Source organism: Balaenoptera borealis, assembly GCF_965194805.1.
Source record: "Balaenoptera borealis genome assembly, contig: HAP1_SCAFFOLD_2332, whole genome shotgun sequence".
NCBI classification, from domain to species: domain Eukaryota; kingdom Metazoa; phylum Chordata; class Mammalia; order Artiodactyla; family Balaenopteridae; genus Balaenoptera; species Balaenoptera borealis.
The window spans coordinates 4,452-13,463 of NW_028121969.1; the positions used below are offsets into that span (position 1 = coordinate 4,452).

The 9,012-nt window shown below is 44.3% G+C and overlaps 1 long non-coding RNA gene across 1 annotated transcript; it reads left to right on the forward strand.

Moving 5' to 3' along the window:
* Positions 1–244: 244 nt before the first annotated feature.
* Positions 245–8,557, forward strand: LOC309622377. Its single transcript, XR_014240810.1, has 2 exons — positions 245–292; positions 1,003–8,557. It is a non-coding gene; the product is annotated as an uncharacterized lncRNA (long non-coding RNA).
* The last annotated feature ends 455 nt before the right edge of the window (positions 8,558–9,012 follow it).

The following is a 9,012-nucleotide window of genomic DNA, read 5'->3' on the forward strand; positions in this document are numbered from 1 at the left end:
CTCGAATCCGTGTCCCGTGCATTGGCAGGCAGATTCTCAACACTGCGCCACCAGGGAAACTCCGGAATAAAGCCTTTTTGTAGTCATGGTATATATCATGCTTTAATAATTATTGATTAGATATGCTGATATTTTCTTAGGATTTTTCTATCTGTATTTGTAAAGCACAATTGGACCTTTTTTTGCAAAAACTTGATTTTCTTTCCTTTTTATTTACAAATGACTCGAATTTTGTTGTTTTGTAGATACTTGATTGATGTAGAAGGCATGTGGCCAGATGATGCAATTGAATGTAAGTATAAGGGTTGTCACTACTTTTCCCTTGTTATAAAATTTGAAGGGAGAAATGTAAGGGAATTTCTCAAATTTTGGAAAAATAGAAAAGTCTGTAATTCATTTGTTCTGACATACGATAACCTTTTACCAAAAGTTTATAAAGGGATGTATCTGGAAATAGCAAGATATAATAGCCTGAATAATTAGTCAGTGGATTTCAGCATTTTTTTTTTCTTTTTAAAATTTATTTAATTAATTAATTTACTTTTGATATTATATCCACTGCCCCACCAAGGAAGTCCCTTTTTCTTCCTTCCTTCTTTCCTTCCTCCCTTCCTTCCTTCCTTCCTTTAAAGCTCCAAGTCATTTAAAATACATGACTTCTTACTAAAAATCTCCAGTTCATAGAACCAAGGGGTTTATAACTTCTCCTTTAAAAGTGATATTCCTGGGACTTCCCTGGTGGTCCCGTGGTGAAGACTCTGCGCTTCCAATGCAGCAGGCGTGGGTTCAACCCCTGGTTGGGGAGCTAAGATCCCACATGCTGCGCAGCCAAAGAACTTTTTTTCAAAAGTTATATTCCTGTATTATTGACTTTAGTGGTTTAGATTTTTTTTTTAATGTTTAGAAGATTTCAGTTTCTTTACCAGGAACAAACAAAACGTAATGTAAAACTAGTTTTGCAGAAACGATTTCCATCATTCTCTTCTTCCCTTTCTCCTGCAGACTGGTGTTTTATCTTTACAAGTTCTCCGTCATTCCATAAGAAAGCTGCTCGTCTTCTGGTTTCATAAGAGATGGTGAACAGTGGTAAAATATCCAGTTGACCGAAATTTCTAGAGTACACTTCAGGGAGCGAATGATGGGGTGGAATGTTGGGGCAGAGTGAGAGATACAGATTCTGGTGAGACTGAGAGTCATGCACAAAAATTACTGGGCTGTGGTGAAGGGAGAACAAAACTAAATCAGGTTCCTGCTGGTGGACAGGAAGCCAAGATGAAGAAGAATGGTGCGTAGCTAGGCAGTGTAATTAGGCCCCTAAGTGCTGTGTCTCCTGATAGTAATTATGAACAGAAACCAAATAATAGTTACTAATAACATGGAGGTGACCAATCCTTGAGAGCTGAGGCAGAGAGAAGGAAAGATGGCATTATGCCTTGTCTCTGGTGCCTTGAGTTTCCCAGGCTGGTTTGTGACCAATCTTGGGTGAAATCATAACTAAGTCATTTCTGCTAAGGTGATCAGCTTTCGTGGGGTCCTTTCTCTGCACTCTGTCCAATGGTAAAGCCCACTGGTTTATGCCTCCTGGAAAACAGTTATTCCAAAGCAGTATAAGTGAAGCATTGATGAAACAGCCATGAAGAACATGTTTCCACATGGCCTCGCACCACCTTTTCAAAGTGCTGTAAAACTTTTTTCATCCAAAAATCAGTAACAGAAAAGGATTGGGATCAAATCCCGTACAGAGGTAGTGTAAGAAAAAAGAGAATAAGGAGCAGAATAGCATGTCTTCAGACAATAAAATCAAGTTGGAAAAGACAGGTCCACAAAACAGATCAAAACTGTAACCTATTATTTCAAAGTGGGCTAAAAGATGTTAGGAAAAACAATGCGAAAGATGAAAGAACATGGATCGAGGAGGGAATGGGAAGTTATTGTTTAGTGGCTATAGAGTCTCTGTTTGGGATGGTGGAAAAGTTCTGGAAATGGTAAATGCTGATAAATGCCACCTATGGGTGTTTGGTTTTAGTTGATCTTCTTCCATGAAAGGGTTTGGAGAGATTCAGAAGCTATGCTGCTGCCTCCATCTTTCTGATGTCCTGCTCAATCTTTTGACATAATTATTTTGAATTTGCACAGTGGTGATGGTTGCACAGCATTGTGAATGTATTTAATGTCACTGAATTGTATACTTGAAAATGGTTGAAATAATAAATTTTGTTTTATGTATATTTTACCATAATAAAAAAAAGATGAAAGAACAGCATAAACCAGAATTAGGTAAGATGATAGAACTCAAGACAGAATTCAAAATAAAAGAAAAAAGTTTCAGAAATGAGGACTAAATTTAAAATAATACAAGAGTGGGGACTTCCCTGGTTGTCCAGTGGTTAAGAATCCACCTTGCAGTGCAGGGGATGCAGGTTCGGTCCCTGGTTGGGGAACTGAGATCCCACATGCTGCAGGGCAACTAAGCCCGCACGCCGCAACTACTGAGCCCACGTGCTCTGGAGCCCACGCGCCACAACTGGAGAGCCCACGAGCCGCAAGGAAGAGCCCACGCACTGCAACAAAGAGCCCACGTGCTGCAACTAATACCCGACACCTCCAAAAATAAATAAGTTAATTAATTAAATAAATTAAATAAAATAATACGAGTGAATGAACATAATGGATAATGCCTTAAGAGAAACAAACAAGAAGAGGAAAAAATTTTTTTAAATCAAAAAGAAGATAAAAAGAATTTTAGAGAAATGGCAAACATAACAGATAGGCAAGAAAGAGTCAGGACAGCTCTGAAAAGAGAAATATAAATACGTATAAGGGGCTTTCCTGGTGGTGCAGTGGTTAAAAATCCTCCTGCCAATGCAGGGGATATGGGTTCGATCCCTGGCCCAGGAAGATCCCACATGCCATGGAGAAGCTAAGCCCGTGAGACACAACTACTGAGCCTGTGTGCCACAACTACTGAAGCCCACGCGCCTAGAGCCCGTGCTCGGCAACACGAGGAGCCACCGCAATGAGAAGCCCGCTTGCCGCAACTAGAGAAAGCCTGCGCACAGCAACAAAGACCCAAAGCAGCCAAAAATAAATAAATAAATACATTAAAATATATATATACGTATAAGAATCTGTTATACCATAAAAGTGACATTTCAAATCAGTGGGACAGATTAGTCAATAAGTTGTGATACATAAATGTTGGGGTATAAATATTTCTCTGGAAGGATCCACAGCACGGCCAAAGCAGATGTCTCTGAGGAGGGAAATGTGTGGCTGGGGAACGTGGGGAAAAGGGTCACTTTTCATTGAATACCCTTGTGTACCTTTTCTAGTGTTCTGTCATGTGAATCTATTACCTCTGAAGTTTGCCTGAGTTCAAACCCCAGTTCCCCCAATTGCTAGCTCTTAATCTAGGGCAAACTCTTCACACTCTCCAAGCCTCTTAATCTGTGAAGTAAGGTCAGTAACTCAGCCTGGTGCTGCCTGGCACAGAATAAACTCTCAAAAAATGGACATTATTAGTGAAAAAAACCCAAATGCCCATCAGTGGATGAATGGATTTTTTTAAATGTGGTGGATATGTGAAATATTATACAGCCATAAAAAGGAATGAAGTACTAACACATGCTACAACATGGACGAACTTGAAAACATTATGCTAAGTGAAAGAAGCCAGAGACAGCGGTCACATTTGTATTATTTCATGAAATGTCCAGAAAAGGCAAAACCATAGCAACAGAAAGCAAATTAATGGTTGCCAGGGCTGAAGGAAGAGGGGATGAAGAGTGCCTGCTGATGCTTAAGGGGGCTTCTTTTTGGGGTGATGAAAACGTGATGGGTTAGATGCCGGTGATGGTTGCATAGGCTTGTGGATGTACTAAATGACACTGAATTTGCAGTTTCAGAAGGTGAATTTTATGGCATGTGAATGACATCTCAAAAAAATAATTTTGAAAATGAAAATTGCCCATTTTCCCATAGTCACTATCCACTGTCTCCATCTCTCCCTTCTCCCCACTGCATTCCTTTTCACGCCCAGCCCTGCCGCTCTCTCCCATCGTCACTCCCTCGAGCTGCCCCACGAGGCCTCCCAGGGAGCCTCTGAACCCCTGGGCGCCTGCGTCCTGTGGCTGTTGGAGCTGCTGCCCAGTGCGCGTGCCCCCACCACTCTCACCCGTGAGAGTGGACGCTTCCGTCGGATTTTTTCTCATGCGTTTCAGTAGATGGTGATGTTTACAAAAGGCGGCACGTGCCCTGCTCAATGGAGGAAGCCCCTCAAGTTAATATTTAGGCGCGTGCAGAAGTTTGATCTCGTCCACCAGTAACCTCAGGATGCTGTGCTCTGAAAGCCAGGTTGGCCGCCTACGGGCATCTGCAAATACAGAGGACTTCAGAGGCATTTGGGCCTCAAATTGAGTCCTTGTACCTCCACATGGGATGTGACCTCAGCCCTTTGCTGCACCTCTGTAAGTGAAGTGGCACAGGAATACCGGCCTTGCCTGTCTTTGCCAAGGTTAACTGAAGAGCGCATTCGCTCCCCTCGTGCTTAGGTGTTGAGTACATCGTGATTTACATACCAGGCCCTATTCGTGGGCCTCCTGATGCAGCAGTTCCCTTGGCTCTGCCCCTGTCGTCAGCTGCCCCTAGGATAACTCTGAGCCCTAGCCACTTCTCTGGTAGATTTCCCTATTCCCCCACTATAGTCACACCTGAATAAGGCAACTCAGACCTTTCAGAGATGTGTCCTGAACCTCTTGTTTTCTGAAATACCTATCTGGTGGTTGTGAGACTTAAGGCCAGCGTCCCCGAGAGACTTTTTCTATTTCTCCTAGTAAACCTAGACTCATCTTCTGTCACCTTCAACTCTACTCCAATTGTGTTCTTTCAACCCAGACCTCTGACCCTGCTTTTTACTTCTGCCATTTCATCCTCGCTCCTGCTTCCTTTCCTAAATCCATACGTCTCTTTTGGCCTTCCTAGCCCTGGGCCAAGTTCCTTCCTCTTTGCTCAGTTTTTACCCCTTTCCTTCATTCTCCCATCCAACTTTCAGTCCTTCCTTTCTCACGCCCCAGTTAGCAGCATCTCAAAATTCTTAAGGTTTATTACTCATCTATTAATTGTATTCCATTTACTTATTCAGTTCTATACCTATCTTACCTATGTATGGAAGAACAGCTGGTAGCCAAGGTGGCACCAAGAATCCTAGCAGCTCTCACTTGACGTATCCGTAGTAGACAGCAATTTCCATTTCTTTTTCCCTCTCAGTGAAAAATTGCAGCTTCCCCGAAGAGGTGTATCTGGCAGCATTCTCACGTTGTTGAGCCCGCCTCTTCATGGCCTCTCGCTCTGGCCTCTGCTCTTGTTCGATGGGCTTTGACATGACTGGCTCAGGCACGTTGGGTTCCCTCCATGGAACTCGTTGCTTGCTGAAGTCTTGGCATAGAAGTTGGGTTTGGAGCTTGGATGGGGACTGGCGCTTAGTCACAGCAGGGGGAACAGGCTTCCCGCTGGAGAGAAGCGCCAGATGAAGTTTTGTAGGGTGCAGGCCTAAGAGCAGCAGACTGAGGGGACACGAGGCTGGGTATGGTTGGTCCAAGCCGGTTGGGTTGGGTTGGTCACAGTTGGCTGAGCTGGTTTGGCGGGACCTGGCAGAGAGGCAGGAACTGGCTGGGATGAATTGACTGCAGCAGGTTGAGCTGAGTCAGTAGAACCAGGCTGGGCACGGTAAGCCCCAGCAGGCCGATGTGAGGCCAGAGACTGTGGCCTCCGAGGAGCGGGTCGAGCTTGAGGCTTGTCCCAGGCAGAAAAAGGCAGAGGTATCAACTTGACCTTCCCAGGAGGAGGCCGCTCATACTGGGATGAGGATAGACACTCTGTTTCAGCACTGCTGACTGGTTTCTGGGCTTCGACTTGAGTTTTCTCAGCACTCTTACCCTCATGTGGGGTATGCCGCCATGGCTGGATGGCTGGGGGTCTTTGGGGTTGCTTGAATTTCCCAAGAGCCGACAGGAAGAGAGCCCAGTTTTCTTATCATCCTTCTTCCCCAGCGCATGAAGAACCTTCACAGACTCCAGCATGCGCATGCCTAGGGAGGTTCGAGGCTTTTTAAAGCTCAGTTTGGTGTTTTTTTCGCTTCGTCTCGGGAATTGTTGGCTTCTCTTCTGCCTTGACTTTGTTCCCTGACTGCTTGTTCTCTTCAGCCTTGTTTCTTCCTCTGGTCCTTTTGGTCTTTTCCTGCCCGTGGCTCTTAGTTTTGCTGATCTTTCTGGATGCAGCTTTCTGAGGTTTGCCTTGAGAGTGCTTGGCCGTGTTCACAGGAGCCCTGTCACTGACTGCAGCGTGGCATGTAACCACTTCTCCCCCTAACAGGCACTCTGGATTCTTTGGCTGGATTTTGGCCTTGGGAGCGCCACTGATAGGCTCAGAGGCTTTCTGTTTGTTCTTCCTGGGTTGATCAGAGGGAACCTTTATGACACTTGGCTTTTCCTGCACCTGATTCACCTTAAAGGCTCTGGCATCTTTGGCTTTGATCCCGTTGGGACCTTGGGATTGATCAAGATCTTTCAAAGAACTAAAGAGCTGGGGAAGGTGAATATCCTCCGCCAGTGTAGTAATGTCTGCAAGACCACTGCTGGATTCGATCCCATTTTCGAGTGTCCCTAGGTCCTCACGACTCAGGCTGTTCTTTCCCAGATCAGCATTTTCAGAACCAGGCTGCTCCTCTTGGCTGAGGGGATCGGTGCAGGCCAGCGGCTGGTGAATATCAGGGATTCCTAAAGGGAGTAGTGGAGGATCTTGGTTTTCTTTTGGGATGTGTTAGGCATCCAGAATCTTTGAAAGCTTGGTTTTAATATCATCCACGTGCTTACTCTCTATTTGTCCCTGGCTTGGAGCTGGAGGCAGGGCCAGGAGACGCCTGGCACTCTGGACTGGAGCTGTCACTGAAATGTCCCCAAGTTCAGATGCTGGGTTACTCTCAAATATGTGACTGTTTCTGCTACTGCAGGACTTGGGGAGTTCTTGAGTTTGTGTCACACAAAATGTCTGGCTTGGAGGTTGCAATCCCAGGGAATTTTTCATCACCAGGGATGTCTCCGTCACTACAAAGGAATCAAGGTAAAAGTCCAGTCCCTGGTAAGTGAGATGCTCCCGCTAAACTCCAACACAGCAATCATGTACCGTTCAAGGTACATGATTGCTGTGTTGGTGTTTAGGGGCAGGATGGGCGAGGCATTTCTAGTAACTCTTCTTAAGGATCATGGACAATGCCCTGTGCTACGAGATAAGCGGTGACTGTTGTAGTTCTTACTGGTGATCATTTCATGTCACTGATTCTTGGCTTTCTTTGTATTTCATAGGATTGTTATAAGTCCAATACAAAATGAGTCTTATTTTTAAAAAACTAAAGTGTTTTACAAAGCCTAGCATTCTCATGTAGAGTCTTTCCAATTCTCCCCACTTTCCTGAGAGGCTAAGAACACTTCACACCATGAACTAGGAGAGGGGGTAGAGCCCTTTCTGATGAAATACATCAACAAAGACAGAGTCTTAGCCTGCTTGCTCTCTGGACAGGATCTCGGACCACAAGGTCTTCAATCCTGGTATAAATGAAGGAAGTGAGGACAGTTCAACTGGCACTCTCATAACAAGAGTTCTGAAACACCTTCCAAAGAGACTGTAGCAGTAGATCAGGGAAGGGAATGCTACAGTGTGGTAGTACAGGGGGAATGATCGGCTACAGCAGTGAAAAATGTGGTACCTATTGGTGTGCTCTCGGGGTTCTTGTACATGTAGCATAGATGACCTTTACAGTGTCCCTCCCACCTTCCCACCTGCATTAGGTGTTCTGTTTTTTTTTTTTAATTTGTTTATTTATTTTTTGAACTTATTTATTTTATGTATTAATTTTTTTGGCTGCACTGGGTCTTCATTGCTGTGCACGGGCTTTCTCTAGTTGCGGCTAGCGGGGGCTACTCTTGGTTGCGGTGTGCGGGTTTCTCATCGCAGTGGCTTCTCTTGTTGCGGAGTATGGGCTCTAGGCGCATGGGCTTCAGTAGTTGTGGCTCCCGGGCTCTAGAATGCAGGCTCAGTAGCTGTGGCACATGCGCTTAGTCGCTCCACTGCATCTGGGATCTTCCCTGACCAGGCCTCGAACCCGTGTCCCCTGCCTTGGCAGGCGGATTCTTAACCACGGCGCCACCAGGGAAGCCCTAGGTGTTCTCATATAGAGTCTAAAAACAGAGAGCACTGAGCGAAGGTAGTGCTTATTAAAGGCTCAGGATCTAAATTCTACCTGTCTGTACACCACTTCCCAGCTGTAGATTTGACCCCATTTTTGAATGCTGACCTCATTCTTCAACTTTCTTGCTGTTTGTGGGGCTTGCACTTTGGCATTTTCTTAAAAGCTAAACATAAACTTACCATATGACCCAGCAATTCCAGTCCTGCGTATATATGCAAAAGAAATGAAAACCTATGTCCACAGAAAAACTTTTACAAAAATGTTCATAGCAGCATGATTCACGTTATCCGGAAAAAAAAAAAAAAAATGAAACAATCCAAATGTCCAACAACTGGCAACTGGATAAACAAAATGTGGTAGAGCCATACAATGGAATACTAACCAGCAATAAAAAGGAGTACTGGTACACACTATAACAAGGATGAATCTTGAAAACATCATGCTAAGAAGCTAGATGCAAAGACTAGATATTATATAATTCTATTTACATGAAATGTGCAGAAAAGGAAAAAGGCAGATTGGAGGTTGTCTGGGGCTGGGAATGTGGATTGATTGCAAACAGGTATAAGGGACTTTTCTGGGTAACAGAAGTGTTCTAAAACTGGATTGTGGTGATGATTGCACAGCTCTGTAAATTTACTAAAAATAATTGAATTGTATACTTAAAATGGATGTATTTTATGGTATGTAAATTAAACTTCTATAAAGTGTTTTAAAAATCTCTGTAAAGATATGCCAGAACAAGTCACACTGAGTAGCTCTGGAAAGGA